This window comes from Manis javanica, chromosome 3 (genome assembly GCF_040802235.1).
Source record: "Manis javanica isolate MJ-LG chromosome 3, MJ_LKY, whole genome shotgun sequence".
NCBI lineage: Eukaryota > Metazoa > Chordata > Mammalia > Pholidota > Manidae > Manis > Manis javanica.
Window position 1 is genome coordinate 46096000 of NC_133158.1, and position 27722 is coordinate 46123721.

At 37.9% G+C, this 27722-nt stretch overlaps 1 long non-coding RNA gene and 1 other non-coding gene across 3 annotated transcripts in view; one reads left to right on the forward strand and one right to left on the reverse strand.

The window, feature by feature from the left end:
* LOC108397930 (uncharacterized) overlaps positions 1-23131 on the forward strand; it is a 41091-nt gene extending 17960 nt beyond the window's left edge. For both annotated transcript variants that reach the window (XR_001853307.3, XR_012129128.1), the window contains exon 4: positions 22424-23131. This is a non-coding gene — a long non-coding RNA (uncharacterized lncRNA). The remainder of the gene's footprint in view (positions 1-22423) is intronic.
* Positions 23132-26998: 3867 nt separating this feature from the next.
* On the reverse strand, positions 26999-27103 carry LOC118971766 (small nucleolar RNA U13). The gene has a single exon (XR_005060421.1). It is a non-coding gene; the product is annotated as a small nucleolar RNA U13 (small nucleolar RNA).
* Between the last annotated feature and the right edge of the window lie 619 nt (positions 27104-27722).

Here is a 27722-nt window from a genome sequence, read left to right on the forward strand (position 1 = left end):
CTGTATGTCATTTCCTGTGATAAATGCATTACATATGTTGCCTGTAAATCTTAAAACAGATTTGCAATGTAGTTTCCATTTTACGGATTAGCAAATCAAGGTTTAGAGAGACATGGTATGAGAGATACAGATACTGCAGCTTAGTGACTACGAGCATAAGCTTTGGAAGCCAGTAGACTGTACCACTTACTGTTCTTACCATTTTGAGCAAATTGTTTGCTATTGTGGGCTTCTTTCTTTGTCTCCACGTGAGACTGATGCATTAAGACATGGCACATGTTAAGTGCAAAGTCTGGCCCTTTGTCAGTGCTCTGCAGGTGCTCACTTTGATTATTATGACGACTAACATTGTTCAGAGAGGCGTGCTACCCACGTGCTCTTCTAAAGGAAACTCGGTCCTCTTTCGCATGTTGAAGGAGTAGCATGGAGGAAATCTTGAGAAAGGGGAGGCCAGAGATCTGACCCAAGGCCAGCCAGTATAGCAGGTGGCTGGTGACCTTCAAAATGGCCTGGGCTCCACACCAAGGGATGGCTGTGATAATCCAAGGCCATCAGACTCTCTCCCATTAGGGTCTGAACAGGGAAGCCCTGGAGAATGGGCAGGCTGGGAGCTACTGGAGAAACAGCAGGACATGTAAAGGGAAGAACAGAGACAATAAAGACCTGAGAGCAGTACCGCCTTGGCTGCGGCTGAGTTCAGGGCATCAGAGTGAGAGGGAGTGAACTTCGAAAGCCCAGCTGTGAAGTGCAGCTGACATTCTAGGCTTGCAGCAACCGTGTCACACTATCCTGACAGCAACACGGAGGACCTGCCGGCACATTCACCCAAGCTGTCCAGTTGCTCAGTCTTGGCAATGACATTTGCCTTCAATATGTCTATCCACCGAGACGTGCCTTCTCTGCTGTGCACTTCAGCCTCTCCGTGACTATCTAAGTTTCTCTAGGATTGGGGTATGTCTACTGTGGGCCTATGCTGCCTAAACCTTACAAATGGCATAGATTGAAAGCTAAATGGACTGTTAAGATATCAGGGTTTTGTGTATGTTACTGTTATTGTTTAGGAAAAAAACATATAAATGGCAACCATGACAGGTTGAACTGTCTTTAATTTTAATTTTTAGACATAAAGCATTTATAGCCTTACTGAAATATGCATTGATTTAGATTGAGTTCATTTTACTATTTCGTATTGCCTGGCTAATCTCTAATTCTTACAAATAAGAAACAATTATAACCTCATGTGGAGAAATGAAATGTTGGTTCATAAAGCACAGCAATATTCCTCCTCTGCAAAATGGGAGTAATAGTGACTGTTGGCATTTATTAGACCAGCCCACTCCAATTCCCACCTGGAACTAGGGCCTCCTTGAATTCCAAGGGTAATGTACTGAAGACACAGAGACCTGCCTGGATTGGGGTCTTGGGAAATGTTTTCATGACATCATACATCAATGTACCACAGACGTGGGTCTATAATATCCTATGTCTCATTTCAGGAAGAAACTGTTCTACATGCTAACCCATCGGTAGTGTAACACACTTTCTAATCCTGTCCCAATTTAAGTTTAGAAGCACAAACCCCATAGTTAGCAGCAAAAGCTGTTACTAAGAAAAGCTGAAGGGGGGTGAGTTTTGAAGTATAAAAGCTTTTCTTTTCATGCAGTCCTATCAATCTCCTGTTGTGACTATTTTGTATTGCTTTTATAATTATAAAGCTCCTTTCCATTCTGAGATACACAAATACTCTGCGACATATTCTTCCAGGACTTTTATGACAGCTAACTTTTAACATTGACATTTTTTTTCGTTTTTTTGAGAGGGCATCTCTCATATTTATTGATCAAATGGTTGTTAACAACAATAAAATTCTGTATAGGGGAGTCAATGCTCAATGCACAATCATTAATCCACCCCAAGCCTAATTCTCATCAGTCTCCAATCTTCTGAAGCATAATGAACAAGTTCTTACATGGTGAACAAATTCTTACATAGTGAATAAGTTCTTACATGGTGAACAGTACAAAGGCAGTCATCACAGAAACTTTCGGTTTTGATCACTCATTATGAACTATAAACAATCAGGTCAAATATGAATATTCGTTTGATTTTTATACTTGATTTATATGTGAATCCCACATTTCTCCCTTTATTATTATTATTATTTTTTTAATAAAATGCTGAAGTGCTAGGTAGATGCAAGATAAAGGTAGAAAACATAGTTTAGTGTTGTAAGAGAGCAAATGTAGATGATCAGGTGTGTGCCTGTAGACTATGTGTTAATCCAAGCTAGACAAGGGCAATAAAACATCCACAGATGCAGAAGATTTCTCTCAAAACAGGGAGGGTGAGGTTCTAAGCCTCACCTCTGTCGATCCCCAATTTCTCACCTGATGGCCCCCCTGCGACTGTGCCTGTCTTAGGTTGTTCCTCCCTTGAGGAATCTTACCTGTCTCTGGCTAACCAGTCATCTTCCGGGGCCATACAGGGAAATGTAAAGTTGGTAAGTGAGAGAGAAGCCATATTGTTTGAAAAGGTTAGCTTTTAACTTCTTTGCAGATTTATGCCCTGTGGCTTCTATGCCCAGCATTTGTCTTGAGGTATCTTTACCACTTGGAGGAATTATGATACTCGGTGAATTCGATATGAGGCACGAATTCTATTTAAGGGTTGTAATTAGGAAGGAAAAAGAAAAGCTATAGAGGTAGCAAATGGAAGAAAACATGGGAAGATTGATTATTTCTTTGACATATCTTCTTGTAGAGTAACTTAAGCATGTATAGGTTTTAAACTACTAATTAAATTGTGCACACACATTAACATAATAAGAATACAGTTACATAACCAAAGCATCTATAATTACCAGCCATCTCCAGTGAAGCCAAGAAAACCAGTTAGGCACCCTAGGCATTTGTGAAAATTTGTCTATGGTATAATGGATATTGTCCAACTGTACTTGAACAGTCTGAGAGAAATCAGACAACTTAAAACAACCCATTCCTGGGAACTGTTCACATCCCATATGTTCTTTTAACAGTAGATAGTCTGTAGTTGTAAGATTTTGGAGCGCTACCACTTGCACTTCTCCTAATTCTTGGTTGAGTTCCAACAGTATAGATCCAGTCAAATTTGTTGTTTTACTGTATGCACAGGCCAGCTTAGATGTCTCCTTCTTCATTCCAATGGCAAGTCCAGGAACCGGTGGGATGAATGCAGCTACAACTGCAACATCACCTGGATCTTTGTTGAGGTTTTTTGATGATCATCTTCTGGTATGCATCTTCCAGAGAGTGCTGATGTTGGAAGTTCTTCATATTGTATCTTAGTTCATTTTCTGTGTAGCCAAATTAGGCTTTGATCCTCTGTATAAACACAAACAGACCCTTTGGCCACACTTTGATATGCCCTTTATACCATTGTGTAGAACTCATAGGAGGTCACCACCCAGGAACTGCTTTTTTTGCTTTTTTTGTTTTTTTTAAGAGAAAGGAATATTATCAGAAAAGTGTACCTCCATAGCCGATCATCTGACACCCTTTAAGTGATCAAAATTAAGGGTATTTAAAGCATGCATTAATTGTTGATTTACAGTTAGTTTTATCCTATCAGGGAGTAATACCCCTTTTCTTTCTTTCTTTTTTTTTTGTTATCTTTAATCTACACTTACATGAAGAATATTATATTTACTACGCTCTCCCCTATACCAGGTCCCCCCTATAAACCCCTTTACAGTCACTGTCCATCAGCAAAGCAAAATGTTGTAGAATCACTATTTGTCTTCTCTGTGTTGTACAGCCCTCCCCTTTCTCCCACCCCCCCATGCATGCTAATCTTAATACCCCCCTTTTTCTTCCCCCCACTTATCCCTCCCTACCCACCCATCCTCCCCAGTCCCTTTCCCTTTGGTACCTGTTAGTCCTTTCTTGGGTTCTGTGATTCCACTGCTGTTTTGGTCCTTCAGTTTTTCCTTTGTTCTTATACTCCACAGATGAGTGAAATCATTTGGTATTTCTCTTTCTCTGCTTGGCTTATTTCACTGAGCATAATACCCTCCAGTTCCATCCATGTTGCTGCAAATGGTAGGATTTGCCCTCTTCTTATGGCTGAGTAGTATTCCATTGTGTATATGTACCACATCTTTATCCATTTATCTACCGATGGACATTTAGGTTGCTTCCAATTCTTGGCTATTGTAAATAGTGCTGCGATAAACATAGGGGTGCATCTGTCTTTCTCAAACTTAATTGCTGTGTTCTTAGGGTAAATTCCTAGGAGTGGAATTCCTGGGTCAAATGGTAAGTCTTTTGAGCATTTTGATGAACCTCCATACTGCTTTCCACAATGGTTGAACTAATTTACATTCCCACCAGCAGTGTAGGAGGGTTCCCCTTTCTCCACAGCCTCGCCAACATCTGCTGCCATCTGTCCCTTGGATGGCAGCAATCCTTACTGGTGTGAGGTGATACCTCATTGTAGTTTTAATTTGTATTTCTCTGATAATTAGCAATGTGGAGCATCTTTTCATGTGTCTGTTGGCCATCTGTATTTCTTTTTTGGAGAACTGTCTGTTCAGTTCCTCTGCCCATTTTTTAATTGGATTATTTGATTTTTGTTTGTTGAGGCATGTGAGCTCTTTATATATTTTGGACGTCAAACCTTTATTGGATCTGTCATTTACAAATATATTCTCCCATACTGTAGGGTTCCTTTTTGTTCTATTGATGGTGTCTTTTGCTGTACAGAAGCTTTTCAGCTTAATATAGTCCCACTTGTTCATTTTTGCTATTGTTTTCCTTGCCTGGGGAGATATGTTCAAGAAGAGGTCACTCATGTTTATGTCTAAGAGGTTTTTGCCTATGTGTTTTTCCAAGAGTTTAATGGTTTCATGACTTACATTCAGGTCTTTGATCCATTTTGAATTTACTTTTGTATATGGGGTTAGACAATGGTCCAGTTTCATTCTCCTACATGCAGCTGTCCAGTTTTTCCAGCACCATCTGTTGAAGAGACTGTCATTTCACCATTGTATGTCCATGGCTCCTTTATCAAATATTAATTGACCAAATATGTTTGGGTTAATGTCTGTAGTCTCTAGTCTGTTCCACTGGTCTGTGGCTCTGTTCTTGTGCCAGTACCAAATTGTCTTGATTACTATGGCTTTATAGTAGAGCTTGAAGTTGGGGAGTGAGATCCCCCCTACTTTATTCTTCTTTTTCAGGATTGCTTTGGCTATTCGGGGTCTTTGGTGTTTCCATATGAATTTTTGAATTATTTGTTCCAATTCATTGAAGAATGTTGTTGGTAATTTGATAGGGATTGCATCAAATCTGTATATTGCTTTGGGCAGGATGGCCATTTTGATGATATTGATTCTTCTTAGCCACGAGCATGGGATGAGTTTCCATTTGTTAGTGTCCCTTTTAATTTCTCTTAAGAGTGACTTGTAGTTTTCAGTGTATAGGTCATTCACTTCTTTGGTTAGATTTCTTCCTAGGTATTTTATTCTTTCTGATGCAATTGTGAATGGAATTGTTTTCCTGATTTCTCTTTCTATTGGTTCATTGTTAGTGTATAGGAAAGCTACAGATTTCTGTGTGTTAATTTTGTATCCTGCAACTTTGCTGTATTCTGATATCAGTTCTAGTAGTTTTGGGGTAGAGTCTTTAGGGTTTTTTATGTACAATATTATGTCATCTGCAAATAGTGACAGTTTAACTTCTTTACCAATCTGGATTCCTTGTATTTTTTCTTTTGTCTGATTGCTGTGGCTAGGATCTCCAGTACTATGTTAAATAGCAGTGGGGAGAGTGGGCATTCCTGTCTGGTTCCCGATCTCAGAGGAAAAGCTTTCAGCTTCTTGCTGTTCAGTATAATGTTGGCTGTGGGTTTATGATATATGGTCTTTATTATGTTGAGGTACTTGCCCTCTATACTTACTTTGTTGAGAGTTTTTATCATGAATGGATGTTGAATTTTGTCAAATGCTTTTTCTGCATCTATGTGATGAGATGATCATGTGGTTTTTGTCCTTCTTTTTGTTGATGTGGTGAGTGATGTTGATGGATTTTCGAATGTTGTACCATCCTTGCATCCCTGGGATGAATGCCACTTGGTCATGGTGTATGATCCTTTTGATATACTTTTGAATTCGGTTTGCTAATATTTTATTGAGTATTTTTGCATCTACATTCATCAGGGATATTGGTGTGTAATTTTCTTTTTTCGTGGGGTCTTTGCCTGGTTTTGGTATTAGGGTGATGTTGGCTTCATAGAATGAGTTTGGGAGTGTTCCCTCCTCTTCTACTTTTTGGAAAACTTTAAGGAGAATGGGTATTATGTCTTCTCTGTGTGTCTGATAAAATTCCGAGGTAAATCTGTCCAGCCCGAGTGTTTTGTTCTTGGGTAGTTTTTTGATTACCATTTCAATTTCTTTGCTTGTTATTGGTTTGTTTAACTTTTGTGTTTCTTCCTTGGTCAATCTTGGAAGGTTGTATTTTTCTAGGAAGTTGTCCATTTCTTCTAGGTTTTCCAGCTTGTTGGCATATAGGTTTTCATAGTAGTCTTTAATAATTCTTTGTATTTCTGTGGAGTCTGTCGTGATTATTCCATTTTCATTTCTGATGCTGTTGATTTGTGTTGATTCTCTTTTTCTCTTAATAAGTTTGGCTAGAGGCTTATCTATTTTGTTTATTTTCTCAAAGAACCAGCTCTTGGTTTCATTGATTTTTGCTATTGTTTTATTCTTCTCAATTTTGTTTATTTCTTCTCTGATCTTTATTATGTCCCTACTTCTGCTGACTTTAGGCCTCATTTGTTCTTCTTTTTCCAGTTTGGATAATTGTGATGTTAGACTATTCATTTGGGATTGTTCTTCCTTCTTCAAGTGTGCCTGGATCACTATGTACTTTCCTCTTAGGACTGCTTTCGCTGCGTCCCACAGAAGTTGGGGCTTTGTGTTGTTGTTGTCATTTGTTTCTATATATTCCTTGATCTCTATTTTAATTTGTTTGTTGATCCATTGATTATTTAGGAGCATGTTGTTAAGCCTCCATGTGTTTGTGAGCCTTTTTGTTTTCTTTGTAGAATTTATTTCTACTTTTATACCTTTGTGGTCTGAAAAATTGGTTGGTAGAATTTCAATATTTTGGATTTTGCTGAGGCTCTTTTTGTGGGCTAGTATGTGGTCTATTCTGGAGAATGTTCCATGTGCACTTGAGAAGAATGTATATCCTGTTGCTTTTGGATGTAGAGTTCTTAGATGTCTATTAAGTCCATCTGCTCTACTGTGTTGTTCAGTGCTTCTGTGTCCTTACTTATTTTCTGCCTGGTGGATCTATCCTTTGGGGTGAGTGGTGTGTTGAAGTCTCCTAAAATGAATGCATTGCAGTCTATTTCCCCCTTTAGTTCTGTTAGTATTTGTTTCACATATGCTGGTGCTCCTGTGTTGGGTGCATATATATTTAGAATGGTTATATCCTCTTGTTGGACTGAGCCCTTTATCATTATGTAGTGTCCTTCTTTATCTCTTGTTACTTTCTTTGTTTTGAAGTCTATTTTGTCTGATATTAGTACTGCAACCCCTGCTTTCTTCTCGCTGTTGTTTGCCTGAAATATGTTTTTCCATCCCTTGACTTTTAGTCTGTACATGTCTTTGGGTTTGAGGTGAGTTTCTTGTAAGCAGCATATAGATGGGTCTTACTTTTTTATTCATTCTATTACTCTGTGTGTTTTGATTGGTGCATTAAGTCCATTTACATTTAGGGTGACTATTGACAGATATGTACTTATTGCCATTGCAGGCTTTAAATTCGTGGTTACCAAAGGTTCAAGCTTAGCCTCCTTAGTATCTTACCGCCTAACTTAGCTCGCTTATTGAGCTGTTATATACACTGTCTGGAGATTCTTTTCTTCTCTCCCTTCTTATTCCTCCTCCTCCATGCTTTATATGTTGGGTGTTTTGTTCTGTGCTCTTTTTAGGAGTGCTCCCATCTAGAGCAGTCCCTGTAAGATGCCCTATAGAGGTGGTTTGTGGGAAGCAAATTCCCTCAGCTTTTGCTTGTCTGGGAATTGTTTAATCCCACCATCATATTTAAATGATAGTCGTGCTGGATACAGTATCCTTGGTTCAAGGCCCTTCTGTTTCATTGCATTAAATATATCATGCCATTCTCTTCTGGCCTATAGGGTTTCTGTTGAGAAGTCTGATGTTAGCCTGATGGGTTTTCCTTTATAGGTGACCTTTTTCTCTCTAGCTGCCTTTAAAACTCTTTCCTTGTCCTTGATCTTTGCCATTTTAATTATTATGTGTCTTGGTGTTGTCCTCCTTGGATCCTTTCTGTTGGGGGTTCTGTGTATTTCCATGGTCTGTTTGATTATTTCCTCCCCCAGTTTGGGGAAGTTTTCAGCAATTATTTCTTCCAAGATACTTTCCATCCCTTTTCCTCTCTCTTGTTCTTCTGGTACTCCTATAATATGGATATTGTTCCTTTTGGATTGGTCACACAGTTCTCTTAATATTGTTTCATTCCTGGAGATCCTTTTATCTCTCTCTATGTCAGCTTCTATGCATTCCTGTTCTCTGGTTTGAATTCCTTCAATGGCCTCTTGCATCTTATCCATTCTGCTTATAAATCCTTCCAGAGTTTGTTTCATTTCTGTAATCTCCTTTCTGGTATCTGTTATCTTCCTCCGGACTTCATACCATTTCTCTTGCGTATTTCTCTGCATCTCTGTCAGCATGTTTATGATTTTTATTTTGAGTTCTTTGTCAGGAAGAGTGGTTAGGTCTGTCTCCTTCTCTGGTGTCTCTGTGATCTTGGTTTGCCTGTAATTTTGTCTTTTCATGGTGATAGGAATAGTTTGCAGAGCTGGGACGAGTGACAGCTGGAAGAACTTCCCTTCTTGTTGGTTTGTGGCCTTCCTTTCCTGGGAGAATAGTGACCTCTAGTGGCTTGTGCTGGGTAGCTGAGTGCAGACAGGGTTTCTGCTTCCTGCCCAGCCGCTATGGAGTTTATCTCCCCTGTCGCTGTGGGCGTGGCCTGGCTCGGGCTGCTACTCCAAAGTGGTGGAGTTGCATTGGAGGGGGAGTGGCTGGGAGGCTATTTATCTCCGTAAGGGGCCTCCGTGCTCCCTGCAGCCCAGGGGATTAGAGTGCCCGGAGATCCCCAGATTCTCTACCTCTGGACTAAGTGTCCCACCCTCCCCCTTTAAGACTTCCAAAAAGCACCCGCCAAAACAAAACAATGACCACAAAAAAAAAAAGAAAATGGCTGCTCATTTTTCTTTATTCTCTGGCACCAGCCTCAGGCACCCGCTCACCAGTCTTGCTGCCCTGTTTCCCTAGTATTGGGGTCCCTATCCCTTTAAGACTTCCAAAAAGCGCTCGCCAAAACAAAACAACAACAACAACAACAACAACAAAAATGGCCACTCGCTTTTCTTTTGTTCTCCAGTGCCGGCCTCTGATACCCACTTGCCGGTCTTGCTGCCCTGTTTACCTAGTATTGGGGTCCCTGTCCATGTAAGACTTCCAAAAAGCACTCGCCACAACAAAACAACAACAACAACAACAACAAAAAGTGGCTGCTCGCTTTTGTTTTGTTCTCTGGCGCCGGTCTCTGATGCCCACTCACCAGTTTTGCTGCCCTGTTTCCCTAGTATTGGGGTCCCTGTCCCTTTAAGACTTCCAAAAAGCACTCACCACAACAAAACAACAACAACAACAAGAAAAAAAAAAAAGATGGCCACTTGCTTTTCTTTTGTCCTCCGGTGCTGGCCGCTGGTACCCTCTCACCATTCTTACTGCGCAGTTTCCCTAGTATCCAGGGCCCCGTGCATGCACTGTGTCTGCGCTCTGGTCTGGATGGCTGGGGCTGGGTGTTCAGCAGTGCTGGGCTCCTTCTCCCTCCCGCTCAGACCTCTCTCCTCCCGCCAGGAGCTGGAAGGAGGGGCGCTTGGGACCTGCCGGGCTGGGGCTTGTATCTTACCCCCTTTGCGAGGCGCTGGGTTCTCGCAGGTGTGGATGTGGTCTGGATGTTGTCCTGTATCCTCTGGTCTCTATTCTAGGAGGAGTTGTCTTTGTTATATTTTCATAGATATATGTGGTTTTGGGAGGAGATTTCTGCTGCTCTACTCATGCTGCCATCTTGGCTCCGCCCCAACATTGACATTTTTAACCCACCTGGGATTTCTTTGACAGTAATGCATCAAAATACATATCTAAATTTATTTTATCTTACTAATGTATTTATTCTCTTTGCAGAGCTTCTGTTTCACTCTGTTGTTCTAGTAATCTATTCTGTGCCATCGCCACCTGTTTTGATTAAATTAATATTAAATTGTTTCTATATCTAGAAAGGCAATGCAAGTTAATCCTTTTAATTTTGTTTCTGTTTTGACTTGTCTCAGCTCTGCTCAAAAATGTGTTCTTGCAGATGAATCAGTTTTACATGAACACAGTTTGGAATAAATCCTGCTTGGAATGTAAATGAAGTTACATTAACCCTATAAATGAATTTGCAAAGAATGGGTATCTTTCCAATATTCAAAAAATGGGGTGATTTTCATTTAATACTTTCTTTTTTCATGTAGCAGCTTTCTTTGTTACCTTCACATTGTTTACAAAATTCTTTTAAGGATATTTAGGCACTTAATATTTTGTGTTACTATTATAAATGGGATATTATTTCCATTAAATATTATACTTAGACTTTTCCCCTGGATTTTGAAATTGCCATTGATTTTTATAGTTTTTTCATATATTGAGCTATTTAATTTTTAAACTTTGTGGTTAAAGGGCTTTCTAGATAGAGAACTGCCACTGACAAAAAATAATAAAAGGTAAATTTCTTCTTTCCCAGTGTTACAAATCTTACTGCATTGGCTAAAATTTCTAGAAGATTACATGATAATGTTGGTAGAAAGCATCCTTCTCTGGTTCTTGGTTTTAGTGGGAACATGTTAATATTTCATTGCCAGGTATAGTTTTGGCTATTAATTTCACATAGAGATTCTGTCTTATGTTGAGCAATAATACTCAAATTTCTGGCTATGTTCCCAGATTCTCTTCTCCCTCTAATGACTAAAATAATATTATTAAATATATTGATTCTTCATATATCATATTCATCAATACCTTATAGACATTTACAAATCATCTCAATATTTATAACATGTTTGTTATTATTCCTATTTCATCATAAAGAATCAGAGACTTTAACCATTGGTTCCACAGCTGCTAAGTGCTAGAACTCAGCTTTGAACCTTGGTCTGTAATAGTCGAAGGGTGACATACTGATTTTTTTTTTTCTATAAAGAACCTGTGGTCCTTATTTTTCATGTGCCCTGCCCCACATGGATTTCCCACTCATCCTGCCTGGCCCTGTGCCCTGGGAGGCTAACCTGTGCAGACTGCCCTCCCCAGCCTCCCTTGCTGCCTGTCTTCTTCTCAGTTTGGCCAGTGAGGATCACTGACATGATGCTGGAAGGTAATGAGAAGAGGTAAGGATATTCTTCCTAGGTCCTCTCCCTGCCTAGGCATGTATCCAAAATACACAAACAACTCTTAAAAATCAACAGTAAGAAAACAAACAACTCAACTTAAAGATAGGCAAAAGCTCTGAACAGATACCTTACCGAGGAAGATACATGGATGTTGAATAAGTATGTGAAAAGATGCTCAATATCATTAGCGAAATGCAAATGAAAGCAAGAAGATATCACTATACACCTGTTAGAAAGATCAAAATCCCCAGCACAGACAGTATCAGATGGGGAATGTGGAGAAACCGAAACACATATCTGTTGCTGGTGTGAATAGTCTGGTAGAGAGACTTTCAAAGTCGGTTTGGCAGTTTCCTACAAAGCTAACATGCTCTTATTATATGATCTAGTAACCATGCTCCTTGGTAGTTACCCAGATGAAACTTATTGAAAATTAATAATTTAGAAAAATAATTAAAATAATAAATATAAATAATTTTAGAAATAATTTATAATTTAAAAATATGTTTATTTTTTATAATACATAATTTTTATATTTAAAAAATAACAAAATTAACAATTTAAAAAATAATTAAAATAATAAATATAATCTAAATATAAATAATTTTAAAAATAATTTAAAAATAAACATAAAACTTATTTATAATTGCCAACACTTGGAAACAATCTAGATGTCCTTCAATAGGTGAATGTATAAATAAACTGTGGTACATCCAGACAATAGGCTATTAGTCCGAAATGAAAGAAATGAGCTATACGCCATGAAAAGCCAAAGAGAAACCTTAAGTGCGTATGGATAGCTAAGTGAAAAATGCCGGTCTGAAAAGGTACATATTGTGTGATTCTTACGTTAGGGGAGGAAAAATAATTTTCCTGCTACCTTCTGAGTTCTTAGCAGAGACACCTGTAATAAAAGACAGATTGAGAAGAGAAAAGCAAACAGAAGTTCATTAACATGTCCACCTCATGCCCATATGGAGATACCCAGGGAAACGAGTAACTCCCAAGGTGGGTTAGAATTCGGGATTAAATGCCGACCGAACAGGGAAACGGAAGGCTATAAACCTCTTAGCGCAGAGCAGTGAGGTTTAGGAAAGCAGGGAGTTTCTCTGGGTGTGGTGCAGGCTTCCAGTCCCCTTTCCTGTGATGAATCAGTCCTCCCTGCTGGCGCCACTCCTTGGGAGGGCATGGGTGACAGTTGAGAGGATCTGACTTTCCGCAGATAAGGGGGCTCAGAGAAAGGCTTTCCCACATTCACTGTTTTTCCAGCACCTTCAACATAAAATCATACATGCACCAAAGACGCATATTTGGGGGTGGCCTATCCTGTACTCCTGCAGTCCTATTTCGGGGTGGCATGGTCTTCTACCCTTCACTATGAGTGACATTCTGGAAAATTCAGAGCAATGGAGATAGTAAAAATATCAGGGGTTTGAGGGGTGAGAAAGATGAATAAGTGAGGCACAGGGGGTTTTTAGGGCAATGAAACTGTTTAAAGGTGGATATATGTCATTATACATCTGTCCAAATCCATGGAATGCATAGTCCAGAGTGAACCCTAATAGAAACCAGGGGCTTCAATTAATAATAATGTATAAATACTGGCTCATCAGCTGTAACAAATGAACCTCACAAATTCAACATATAAATAAGAGGAAACTGTGGCTGGGGAGGGAGTACATGGAATCACTCTGAACCTTACACTCCATTTGTGTATGCCTAAAACTGCTCTAAAAAATAAAGTCTATTAATTTTTGAAATGTATCTTAATTTTTTTAATGCATTTTCGTTATGTATAAAGATAATTGTGTAGCTTCAGATGTGACACATTAAATTGATAGATTTCCTAGTGGGGAGTGACCCTTGTATTCCTAGAATAATTCTGTTTGATTAGAATATGTTCTCATTTTTATTTAGCACTGAAATTGATTTGTTAGAATCACATTTAGAATTTTTGCACCTATGTTCATAAGTGACAATGTCTCATATGCTGTTTTCTTCTTTAGTTGAGTGGGTTCAGTGCTATTTTTCTCAAGCATTGGTATTAAGTTAACCAAGCATTGGTATTAACATAACTTCATAAAAATACATTGAGATTTAAATATAATTATATATCATGCATATCTGCCATTATATACAGCTTAAAATATTTTACATAAAACCACTTGAACTTGAAATTTTGGGGAATAAATTTTTAAATTTCTGAATAATCGTTTCAGTAACATGCATAGCAATTTGCCTCATCAGGTTTTCTGCTTCTTTTTAAGTAAAGTTTTGCCATTTATACTTGGCCAGAAAATTGCCCTTTTCAGAAAAATATCAAATTTATTTATAGAATGTGTTTTTAAAATTACCCTTATTTTTGTAGTTTCCCCTGACTCTTGAGTCATGTCATTTTTTTTCACTCCCACATTTATGCATTTCTATTTGAACCAAATTTATGTACTTAAACTAGTAAAAATTAAAAGTGATTGCATTACTTTATTGGGTTTTCCTTATTCAAATAACTAGCTTTCAGACTTAAGTGTATCAGTTCAACTGTTTTCCCCTTTCCGAATGTAAGGAGAACAATCTCCTCCTGTGCCCACCTGGGTTCTCCAGCTGGCACCTGTAGATTAGAGGCGCCAAAGACACATTCATAAGGGAAGAACGACCAGAAGCTCCATAGCAAGTGCACGCGAGCATGGGGTACTCAGTGACCCAGGGGGGTGGCAGAGCTGGGTCCCAATACCAACATTAGAAAAGGGCTTTGGGAGCTTCAGAGCAGGGGAGGCAATTCGTGGGAAGGCGGCCAGAAAAAAGTATGGTAAACAAGGGTTTTTTAGTAAGGTTTGTTACGCAGATTTAAACCACATTGACAGTGTCCTCGTCCAGGTACAGGAAAGGGACACATCTTTACAAATGCAGATTTCCTTTATAAAAGGAAAACCTGCACGCGGTTTTCAGACTCTTTCTTGTGTCTGGGAGTTCTCAGTGGCCTCTTCCTCAAAATAATCCCTATGCCAAAGCTATATATATCTTGGGGTGCCATATTTTGGTACCTTTCACTGATAATTTTTTAATGAGATATAATTGACATATGACATTGTATTAATTTTAGGTATACAACATAATATGTTTATATAGTGCCAAATAATCACCACAATAAGTCTAATTAGCATCCATCACCTTACATAGTTAACAGAAATTTTTTTCTTGTGATGAGAACTTCTAAGATTTACTCTCAGCAACTTTCAAATATGCAACACAATATTGCTGACTATAGTCACTATGCTGTACATTACAGCCCTATGACTTACCTATTTTATAGCTGGAAGTATGTAGCTCATGACCATCTTCACCTATTTCACCCACCCCTCCACCCCACATCTGTCAATGGCCTATTGACTGTTCTCTGTATCTATAAGATCAGAAATTTTTTTAAAGATTCCACAAATAAGTGAGATCATACAGTATTTGTCTCCCTCCGACTGGCTTCACTCAACATAATGCCCTCAAAGATCCATCCTTGTTGCTGCAAATGACAAGACTTCCTTCTTTTTGTGGCTGAATAATACTCCATTGTATCCATCATCTATCTATTTATATATATATATCTCACATTCTCTTTATCCATTCATCTGTCAATGAACACTCAGGATGTTTTCATGTCTTGTCTATTGTAAATAATGCTGCAAAGAACACAGAAGTGCTGATATATGTTTGAGATAGTGATTTCATTTTCTTTGGAATACATGCCCAAAATGGGATTGCTGGATCCTATGGTATTTCTACTTTTAACTTTCTAAGGAAACTTCATACTGTTTTCCATACTGGCTGCACCAAATTTACATTCCCACTGACAGTGCACAAGGGTTCCCTTTCTCCACATTCTTGTCAACACTTCTTATTCCGTGTCTTTTTAATAATACCCACTCTAACAAGGGTGAGGCGATATCCCATTGTGGTTCTGATTTGCATTTCCGTAATGATTAGCTTTTCATGTACTTTTGGCCATCTGTCTTCCTACACTGATTATGTTTTGTGGGATGTTATGTTTATTATATCCATTTTCCTGCAAAGTTTGTTTGGGTATTATTTTCTTAATTACCTCAGATGAATATACAATTTAAAAATATTTTAATATTTATTTCTTAATAGAAGGCTATGACTTTGTTTCACAAAAGAAGTTTAATTCATCTGCTAAGTTACAGCTGTTTTACTGCAGTGTACCAAAGGATGATTTTCTTCTGTTTTTCTCAATGTTACTTGAGGTTTGCTGAGCTGCTTGGGGTTTCTTGAATCTGTGGATTGGAGTATTTTATCAATTTTGGTAAACTCCTGGCCATTATCTCTTCTGAGTTATTGCTTTTGCCCCATTCTCTTTCCCTCTTTCTCTCTGTACTCCAATTATACATATACAGCTTTAGGAAGACTCAGTCCATCTCTGGCTCTTCCCTGCGGGGCAGGCAAGACCTTCCAGGAATTTGAAAGCCTAATGGGTGATTATCTCTTAAGCCAGACTTCTCAAGTCATATCATCTCCCATGCTAGCTCCGGCTCGACGTGACCACCAAAAATCTCCAATTTCTCCACCCTGCTGTGTGGGTTAAGTCTGATCATTAGTCCCTACGGAGAATTGACAGAAGCCCTGCCTCAGAAGGCTCCCCTCTGAAATTCCAGTTGCCTAATGATTGCTGTTCCCACAACTTTGTCTTTAAAAATATGACTTCTGTAATTTACCTGGCTTTTTTCTGGTCATTGTGTTGGGAGCACTGGGCTGTTGCAATACCTGCACCCCACCTGGAAGCTGAAGTCATCCCACAAATGGTTTGTTTCTTAAACAGCTTAATTTAGATATAATTTAGATATAATTCACATGCCATTCCATTCACCTGTTTAAAGTGTATGATTTAATGGCTTTTAGTATAATCAGAGTTGCACAACCATCATAACAATCAATCTTATAACATTTTCTTTACACCACAAAGAAGCCCCCAAACCTTCAGCCTCATCCCCCAATTGCTCTAACCCTGCCAATCCTCAGCAACCACTAATCTCCTGTGATTTTCAGTAAACTTCCCTATTTAGGACATTTAATATAAATGGAATCCTACAGTATGGTGTCTTCTTTGAGGGGGTCCTTTGTAGATTTGATTTAGCATAACGTTTTCAAGGTTTATCCACACTGTAGCAGATTTCTGTGTTTCACTCTTATTATGACTGAATAATATTCTGTTATATGGACAGACCACATTTTATTTATCCATTCATCAGTTACTGGACATCTGTTTCCACATCTTGGTTATTACGAAAAATTCTGCTATGAATATTTATATACAAATTTTCATTTCTTTTGGGTATACACTAGAAGTGGAATTACTTTGTCATATAATTCTATGTTTAATCATCTGTGGAACAGCCAGACTGTTTTCTAAGGTGTCTGTATCATTTTATATTCTTGCCATAGTATTTGTGGGTTCCAATTTCTCCAATTCCTCACCAACACTTGTTTTCATCTTTTTGATTGTAGACATTATAATGGATGTGAAGTACTATCTCACTGTATATTTGATTTGCATTTCCTTGATGGCTAATGATGTCAAGAATTTTTTGATGTGCTTATTGCCATTATTATTTGTTCTTTAGAAAATTATCTGTTCAGATCCTTTGCCAAGCTTTAAAAAAGTTTTTTTTGTTATTCAGTTGTAATAGTTCTTTATCTATTCTAGATATGAGATCCTTGTAAGATAAATTATTTGCAAAATTTTTCTCCTATGTGGGGTTATTTTTCTCTCTCTCTTGATGGCATGTTTTGAAGCACATAAGTTTTTAATTTTGATGATGTCCACTTTACCTAGTTTTCTTCCATTGCTTGTCTTTTGGTATAATATCTAAGAAACCACTGCCTACTCCAAAGTCAGGAAGATTTATGCTTACGTTTTCTTCTAAGAGTTTTATAGTTTTAGCTCCTCCATTAGGTCTTGATCCATTTTGACTAATTTTTGTATGTGGTATGAGATGGGGTTCTGACTTCATTCTTTTGCATGTATCTGATTGTCATGGCACGATTTCTAAAAAATACTATTCTTTCCACATTGTGTTGTCTTGGCATGTAATTTTAACATACAGTTTTTCAGGATCATTATTTTAAAAATGGTTTATAGTTAGCAACTTTCATTTCCTAATGAGTTAATATTTAAAGGTTTGCTTTTTATTATCAAGTGGTTAAATGTTTAAAGGTTTTAAAACCATTAATGTTTTATTTTTTATCACATTGTGGTGACAGACTGTCACATACAAATAAAATATTTTTAAAATCTTATAAACCATGTAAGATGTGTGTTTGGTAAATGTTTCCAAAAATTTGGGAAAACTGTATTGAATCTTTGTAAGGTAAAATGTTTAATATTTATTAATTAAACTTATTAATTATATTATTAAAATCCCTAAAGACTTTTTATGTTCTTGATTTATGGATATTAAGAATAACATGCTGAAAATTCTCTTATTTCTTATTTTTCCAAATGCTTTTATTTTATCTTTAATGCATTAAATTTCATGGCAATTTTATCTTCACTGTGTTTTTTTTTCTCTTTTGTTCACATAAAATGAGCATCTTTGCATTGTCCCATGTGTTTTTTTACATTAGATTCTCCACTGTTATGTTTTCTTTTGGTTTGTGTTTATTTGGTATGTCTTCCCATATGCTTTAATTTTCAATTCCCTTGGCAATTTTACTAATTATATTAATCTTTTCCTTTAATAAGGAGGGTTAAAAGTCAGATGGAGGAGAAAAACAACAAAATAAAAAGCTACTAGTTTTCTAATTCAATTTTTAAAATATTTTATCAAATTTTATCTATTTAAATTGATTCTTATAGCTGAGATATACTGTTATACTTACAGTAAATAATAACAATAACGACCATTGTTTGAGCTTTTTGAGTCAGTCATTGCTAAGTACTTTTTGAGCATTATCCTATTAACCCTGAAAATTAACCTATGAGTTAGGTTTGCAATAATCCACATTACAGATGAAGAAATACACTTTAAAGGGTTGGTATTTTATCTTTGTTTTTCTGTTTGCCTGCTTTTTTCTTCTTGTTTTCTCTTTTTTGGTAAGTTTTAAAAATGTTTTTAAACCTCTATAACTAGAATGGTTTATACATATGTTGTTAATTATCTGAGAAGCTTCTTTCAATCTTATTTCATGCTTTTTTCAAAAGCATGCACTTGAACTGATATGTATTTAATTACTATTTCCAGGGAAGGACAGTTTCTATTTACAACTTTACATAAAATTAGAAAATTAGTAGTTTTTTATTTTCTTGTTCTTCTCCTCTATCTGACTTAGCTTTGCAACAATCTGAGATTTTGAACATGTGTGTGTGTTGTGTGTGAGAGAGAGAAAGAGGGACTGCTTCCATTTATAAGAACATTTTAAAAAGATATGCACTATTTTTAACAATATTTTCAATAATTACTACAATTAAAAAATACATCTAAATATTCTGTAGCTGCCATAATTTCCTCATTCTCAAGATTTTTATTTTGCTCTGACGCAACACATACTCAATTTTTTTTCTAAGGAAGAGCACAGAAATGAACTACTTTCTAAAGCCTTGACTATTTACTCTGCCTTTACAGATGAAGAAGAACTCATTTAGATTCCTGGGTTATGACTTTTCCTCCTTAAATCTCTGTAAATGTTACTCTTGTTTTTATCTGATGTTCATTACTATGGAAAAGTCTGAGACAAAGATCATTTTTCTTAATTTTGGGTAAATTGACTTTTCTGCTTAAATACTTGGAGGGTAGGCTTTTTTCCCTGAGATTTATAAATTTCACAGAGTTACGTCCAGATATTGATTCTGTTTTTATTCAGAAATAGGTAAAGCATTTTGATTTGCAGATTTAAATTCATCAGGTGAAAAGCACGTTCTTTGCACTTTGATGCTTGCTTTTGCTCTGCTTGCTACATTAAAACATGCACATACAGAGTTGAATTTATCAATCTTATTATATCTGTATTTTGATTTTATTCACTCCCTCAAAGATTATGTTTTATTCAAGTATTTATGTGGTTTCAGTGCTAGATTTAGATCCCTGATCATTTTCGGTTTCTTCTTATGTGAAATACAGATCCAATTCTACCCTCTCGTAAATGAAACTAGCGGTTCCAACACCTTTACAAGAAAGTTTTTAATTTCCTCCAATGATTTGATATGCACCTTTGTCATATACAAAACTTCCATGTAATTGGATCTGTTTCTGAAATTTCTATGTTCCGTTGGTCTGTCTGTTCATGGACCACTTCCACATTGCTTTACATGCAGAAGCTTGATGGTGTATTATGATACTTCATAGGTTAAGACCCTCTCCACTTCCTTTTAAGAATTTCCTTAGCTATTATTCCCTATTTTTTAGAATTCATGTGAATTTTAGAATAAAATGTCTAGCCCCAAGGGAAAAATGCAAACTTGTATTTGATTATATTCAGTCCATTCATTGATTCAGGAAGAATGGACGGGTTTATAATGTTGAGTGGGTCCATCCCTGAACAAGGAGTATCTTTCTTATTGTTCAAGTCTACTTTGTGTCTTTCAGGAGTGTTTTATAGTCTTCATCTCCCCCCATTTCTTGTAACATTAATTTCCAAGTGTTTTTCTTTTCCCTGTAAGTGGGGTCTGCTTTTTCACTGTCATCTTCTTATTTGTAGGGGTGGTCAGTGTGTCCTCTGATGTGCAATCTTTTCTTCCTGGAACTCTGACTTTGGCCACCTTTGTCCCTTCACCCTCAGACCTCCACGTTGCCTCTCTTTCTTGGATGACTTATACTTCTGATCCTACGGAATTTCAAGCCCCAGAGGAGACAGTGGTCCAATACCCGAGGTCTCAGACCTGTTCTCAATATCTCCCCACTCTGGCAAGACCCCTCTTTGCCTGAGGGTGTGAGCCCACCACTGTGATGGGGATCAGGACGTACTGCCCACAAACATGGCGCAGTGGCAGACTGAATATATTAAGCTGGCATCTGAGAAAATGGCAGAAGTGGGAAGGTCACACTGACCTTCCCATGCCCCGCCCTGAGTCCCTGAAACAGGTCATGAAACCCTCATGTGACAGGTGCCCTCTTCCGGAAGATACCCAGAGAAGGGGACCATCTGTATCTCCAAAGACCAAGGGAGAGCAGTGAGAATGCTAACAAAGAGACCTCGCTGTGACACGGCTTATTATACTAACGTTACCTCCTCCGCCCGCTGTATTCCTCTGTGACCGTCTGCTCCTCATCAGACCCAGCATGAACACTCACAGCATTTCTCCCGGTCTTCACTTCCTTATGAGGGATCTTCTGTCACTTCGAATGCATATTAAGTAGAATTTGTATACTTTTCTCCCATTAATCTGTCTTTGTCAGTTTAACTTTCAGACCCAGCCAGGGACCCTAGGAGAATCAGGAGACCATGCCGGCTCCCCCAGGCCCCCACCAATCTATGCCACATCTCCACCAGGGTCTTATCTCTTCCGTTCAGTAAGACCATCTCTCCCACTCAGTCCTTGCCTGACTCTCTCCTTCAACCTGGAATCTGAAACTGGCTTTGCTGGTTTGGAATGTGCCCCCCACCCAACCACCAGTTACACTTACAGTTCATAGTATACTTTGTCTCCTAGTTTTGTTGTAGGGGAGGGTTATGAGTGACCTTTTTACAATACTGATTGATGTGTATGCTTTGTGAAGGATATGCGGAGAGGTTCAGATTTAAGTTGCTGTTATTTGGAGTGGCAGTTGGAGGGTGTCACCCTCTGCTGTTTAATTTGGCAAAATGTACCATAAATGTTCACTCTTGTTAACTACTCTATTCAAATCAGATGAGGAGAGACCAATAACCTTCAAATAATTTGCTTAACAACTAGGTTAGAGTTAGAAATTAATTTTCTGCAATGTGTTGTTTTTCTGATTAAAGTTCTAACTACATATCCAGCCCTAATAGTGGTTCCTGCCCTTTGTCCACCTGGTCCAAGAATCTTGTAAACTAGTTGACATTAAGCTTTGTGTTACCACTGAAGGTCGAATAAGAGAATGAGTGCATAACCTATTTGAGACTCTGCATATATTTGTAAGTCAAGTAACCCATTTGGACTACTGTCGTGGAAATCAGTATGGCACCTCAAATGACAATCAGTCTGACACTGCCGCTGTGTAGCTTACCAAGAAACCAAGTAGTAGCTGTATGTGTATGTGATAAGATAAAATATGCATAGGACTCCTTTCCTTACATTTTTGAAACTAAGACATTTTTCTTCAAAGTAAATAATCAACAGCTTTCTTTTTTTGCCTGCCTAGGAAGGCAGTAAGTTGGTTCTGAAAAGTCTATGAGAAATCTCATTTTTAAAACAGCTCAATGGAAATTCAGCTAGGTTTTGGTACAGTGTTGCTTATAAAGTTTCTAGATGCCAGTTTATTACAACAAATAAATCAGAAAAGAAAGCCTACTTTTGCTTTGTGCAACCAAAAGTGAGCTTAAGGGCATGAAATAGGGCTATGTCAACTAAATGACTATGAAGAGAGAAAGTTTACAGGTAGGAAGCACCAATTTTTTCTCAGAAAGTAATTATTCTCTTTAATCATCTAATCACTATTATCTTCAAACATGACCTTTCTAGGCATTCTTTTTGAAAAAAAAGTTTGAATTTGAATCATCACTAAGTCATTATTATTCATACTGTATTCAATATTTTAAACAAAGTGGCTCATGTTTTAGTTTTAGAAATCGATCAGCCTAAGGATTCTGGGATTCTACAAGAGTAAGGGCCCTCTTGCCAATTCTCAGTTCCTTTAATTAGCAATGTTGCATTGTATATTGGCCTTTTTCTTGTCCTTTGTGTGTATGGATGTCTAATAACTTGGTACTCAATTGATATTTGTGTTTCCTATCTACACAGAGCTCAAGTGCTGCAGTCAAAACATATAAAAAAAAAAAACGCTGGATTCCTGGATTACAGACATTCCCCTCAGCTCCCTGGTGATCCTCGGAGCAGAAGCTCCCTTCCTGTCCTGGCTGCCGGCCCTGCTCACAGCTGTTCCCGGGTGGAAGAAATTAAGAACCTCTGCCTTGCTTTCCAGGAGCTTTTTCCCTTGGATTCATGTTCTGCAATCCTTCCTCTCCCCACGTCCCTCCCTCTGCTACCCGCCTGCTCCCCCCATCAGACTTTGAGATTAGAACAAATAGCCTGCCTGAAATCCTATTTGGTACAATAATGTCTCCATGTCTTTAATTTTTTTCCAAGTTTTTCTAATCTAAGGTCCAGTGTCTTTCTGACAAAGAGAACATTCAGAGAACTAATTTCTATTTCACATGTTCACAATATAATGTGATGCTCTGCCCCCAATGCTTACTGCATTATGCTTTCACTAAATATACTCACAGCTGCCAATTTTCATGTGCCTCTTAACACTTGGAATTGGAATGCTGCCTTTAATAGAACTCACCACTTTCCCCAAGTTAATATCCACTTACCACTCTAGATGAGAAGGGGGTCTTTAATTTCCACAAACTGGGGGCAGATTCCTGCCCTGTAAACCCCTCTGGGACATAAGTTCATTCACTCCTTAGGGAGAAATAAAGACATATCTATGTGCTCTGTTCCAAACTTCTTTTGTCCAGCTTTATTTATAGGTCAGTTTACAGAACTTAAATCACTGAGGTTAAGCATTTTGATTCATCTATTTTGAGATTCACAAAAATTAAAGAACAGATTTTCAAATTTCATCCAAAATTTCATCTCAGAAAAACTATGCCCAATAAGTACAAAATTCATCTGTGTGCTAATTGCTAACTGTCAAGTATATTTATTTTGTGCAATAATGAGGATCAATTCATCGATTTACAAGGAAATTTCACCGTGTTCAGCAAGAGAAAGAACTTCCTAATAGCTAAAACTCTGGAACATAAAGCAAAGTTAAGTTGGTAGAGGATTAATGAGCCTCCAGCCCTGTGGGGCTCAGCAGAGGTCATCTGGTCCCTGGTGTTTCAGAGGATTCAAGCACAGCCTGAGGAATATTAAACTAGATCAACTATCAGGCTGCTTCCTTCTTTGACAGCTAAGATTCCAAGATAACCAAGCATGTGACAAAAGTTACATAACATTCCAGCCAAACAAAACAAAAATACCATTTTCAAAGGTATCCTCAGATGACTCATGAGGAGTCTAATGTCTTAAATGTTTTCTTATTACGTACTTGGGTTTATTATTCTTTCTCTACCTCATCCCTTTTTGTCTTATCACAGCCATCCTCATCATTTGAGCCAATGAACAGTAAGAGCATCGACATCTCCCTTCTTTCCCTGACGCTGTCTCAGGTGGGATGTAGGGGTGATGGAGTTGACAGCAGATTTATGAGGATGGTCACTTTTTTAACATGTTCACAAATTCCTCCATGCCTCTTAGGCAGGAAATAAATGACTGTTTCATGCCCTCTTTTTCTATCCTCATTAATATTATATTTTTAAGACATTTACCCTTTATAAAAGTCTACAGGATTTAAATAACAACACAAAGGACCAGTTTCTATTATCCTTCTAGTTCCAACATGGTATGATTTTGTGATTTTATGGATTTTCATGATTTTATGAACAATAGACCCATAACTGGCCAGGAGGCAGGAAATGTTTGGAAGTTGCCTTAATCTCTGAGAGTCTTGCTCCCCTACAAAATGCCCCTGATTGTCACAGTCACACAAGGTACTGGGCTGGATGGATTGTTGTCCTTTTCCAATAGTATGTCCAAGTTTTTATGCCCCAAAGCTATTTCAGAACTTTTCTGCAGTCTCCCCCCTCTGTAGAGGACAGGCAAATAGAGAAGTTAATACATTCTCAGGTAAAGTGAAAGGTCTACGACTTCTGGTTTCTACTCTGCCATGTAAAGAACTTGGAAATCATTTTATCCTTACAATTTGAAATGGCTAAACTTTGTCTTAGAAAATTAATGACATTTCTTGGACTTATGAGAGAGAATTGGGGTTGTAGGGCAAACTACCACCCCAAACTCTAGAGAGACAGAGTGTAGATCTGTTTACTTGAAAGAGAAGCTACTGGAGCCATAAACTGGTAGGAACACTCAAGAGGTAATTTTGATGAATTTCTCAGGGCTGAGTGTGGACTAGCATGAGACTGAGGAAGTCCCGAGGGCTACAGTCATAGGAGGGACACACATTTTCATAGGCTTTACCTTCAGGAAACTCACAGATTCTCATGAAGATGTGAGAGATCCACTCATGGGCCTGGTAGAAGGAGGGGAAGAATAGTCTCTGTAAATGTGACTCTAACAAGCCTCTGCTCCATGGGAAAAGACTCTACTAGAGCCGTATCCAAGCTAGGAAAAGGGTAGTCCTCCCACTACAGTGCCCTCTAAACTTCTTGTCTACCTGAATAGGGGATAAAAACATATTCAACAAGGATCATGGCTTCAAGGGAAAATATCTGGAAAGCTGTATGCAGTAAAGAGAGATGGGTTAGTCAGGGGAAATATCAATAGAAGAAGCACTTGTGAAGTCCACAGCTCTATGACGCAGAGCCAACTAAAAGACAGAAATTTATTCATGAGATTATGGAACGTTTCTCCTGCTCTACATCTTACCACCATATCAATAGGACTCCAGTATGACAATAGCAGAGTACAGTCAAAGAGCCAACACAGACTCTCTTTGAGGAGGAGTACTTAGGGAAGCCCACAGTCAAGAGCAGAGATAAACACAAGGATACTGGAAGAATTGAAACTTCTGGCATCAACAGCTACAGCAAATACTAAACACACTCAAACCCCCAGCCAGATGACCATACATTTTCATACTAAAAGTCTATTTACCTTACTTCCTATTACCTAATATAATACATCTGGATTTCAACTAAAATTACAAGGCATAACAAAGGACAAGAAAGACACAGTCTGAAGAGAAAAACCAAGCATTAGAACCAGAATCAGATATGATTCATATGCTTGAAATATTAGACAGGGATTTTAAATAACCATGTTTAATATATTAAGAGATATAAAGGAAAAAGTAGACAATATGCAAGAACAGATGAGTAATGCAAGCAGAGAAATGGAAACTCTAAGAAAAAATCAAAAGGAAATTCTAGAAATAAAAAACAATAACAAAAGTTAAGAATGCCTTTGATGGGCTTGTTAGTAGACCTGGCACAGCTGAGGAGTCACTGAATTTGAAGACAGGTCAATAAAAATTTTCCAGCCTGAAATGCAAAGACACAAAGGAGTGGTAAAAACAAAACTGAACATTCAGGAAACTTGGGATAATTTCAAAAAGTATAATATATTCATAATTAGGGTACTGGAAGGCAAAAAGAGAATGGAGCAAAAGAAATAACTGAAGAAAAAATGGCCAAGAACTTCAAAAAGCTATGAAAAATACCAAACCACAGATCCTAGAAGCTCAGAGAACACAATGCAGAAGAGGAATAAACATATCTAGGTGTATATCTCATTAAAACTGCAGTAAACCAAGGACAAAGAAAAATCTTGAAAACAACAGCCTTGGGCTTTAACAGAAATGGGTGCAGTCTTACAGCCAAGAAATAGTGGACTTTAAGTATTTTACACGTTGGTGGTTATCTCCGTTATACAGATGAAAGGCTACATGTAAAAACATTTCATAGGCATTACTTTCTTCTTCATGTAAGAAAAGATCAAATAAAGTCATATGTATATGAGGAAGCACTTTTCAACTGCAGCATTCTCTAAATATGAAGAGTTCCAATTATTAATGGATTGCATCTTTATATCATTCCTCCAGAGACCTTGAAATAAGCTTTCTCAGCAAAGAGAACCTTGAGGTATATTTTTAATCACAAGGCATTACCCTAATGGATGTAAAATTAGATATGTTTTTTGTCTTAGATGGGCATAGAACTGATGTTTCCAAAGAAAAGGTGAGAGAAGGGTGAGATGAAGTTTATGAGATAAATGGTTAGGGTAAGAGTAAACCAATGGAGATATATCTGTATAGACATTAGAATTCCAAATGACGTATCTTAATACAGGAATAATGAATTTTAATTATTTTAACTAACTAGAGCAAAAATATACCAGCAGTAAAATGATAAGAAAAACAGGTTCTAGGATGTAAAAGAGAAGTTAAAGTAAATACATTTTCATTGCACATTAGAGTTTACAGAACACTTTCACATGCATTATATCATTTGGGTTTCATAACCAAAAGCATTTAGACACCAACAAATTAAGAGATTTTCCAACTTTGCTTGACATCAATTATAATTGAATAATTATTCTCCCTGCCTCTGTCTTTTAAACTCTGAACCAAACAGTTCATGAAAATATTTTTTCCATAAGGGCAGGAGGTGGTGGTGAAAATTTCCATGTAGACATTTTTTTTAAATTTCAAGATAATTCCCAAATGAATTATTCATATAACATTTAGTTTAAAAAATGCTTTTGTGCAATGATCTCACCATATCTTTTTTTCTTTTTAATCAAAGTTCATGTCATATGGGTAATGTGCCAACATCGTAACAAGCTTTGAGGAAGGCACATGTCACACAATAAGTGTGAACACCCAATCACGATGCTCACAAGCTACAGAAGAATCTGGTCTCATTTTATCTTTGTTCTCCTGCCTTCTAAGTCAGGCAGTGGCCATTGTACTCATTCTCTTTTAGATTAGGAGTCCAGGCACAACTCCAGGAAGTATCATGCCCACCATCCCACAGCTACTGAATGCCAGGGCTGCAATTCAGACAATCTGAGAGTTCTGACTCCCAACCTGTCCTGTTGCAGGCTGCTGTAACGAAGTACCATACCCTGGATGGCTGATCAGCAGCAGACATTGATCTCTTACACTTCTGGAGGCTGGGAGTCTGAGGTCAGGCTGTCAGCATGGCCAGGTTCTGGTTGTACATACGGCTGCCTTCTCATTATGTCCTCACATTGCAGAAAGACAGCAAGGGAGCTCTCCAGGATCCCCTATGAGGGCACTGCTCCCATTCATGAGGGCCTCATCCTCATGACCTAACACCTCCCAAAGACCCCACTGCCTAATACCATCACACTGGGTTTGGATTTCAGCAAATGAATTTTAGAGGGATGCAAGCATCCAGTCCTTCTCACTACCAAAGTTAGTCTTATGTTGCTCTACTCATTGTTGTATTTTTCCTTTGTCATTAGAACACCCCTCATTTGACCCTCACAACAGAAAAGTGATAGTTTC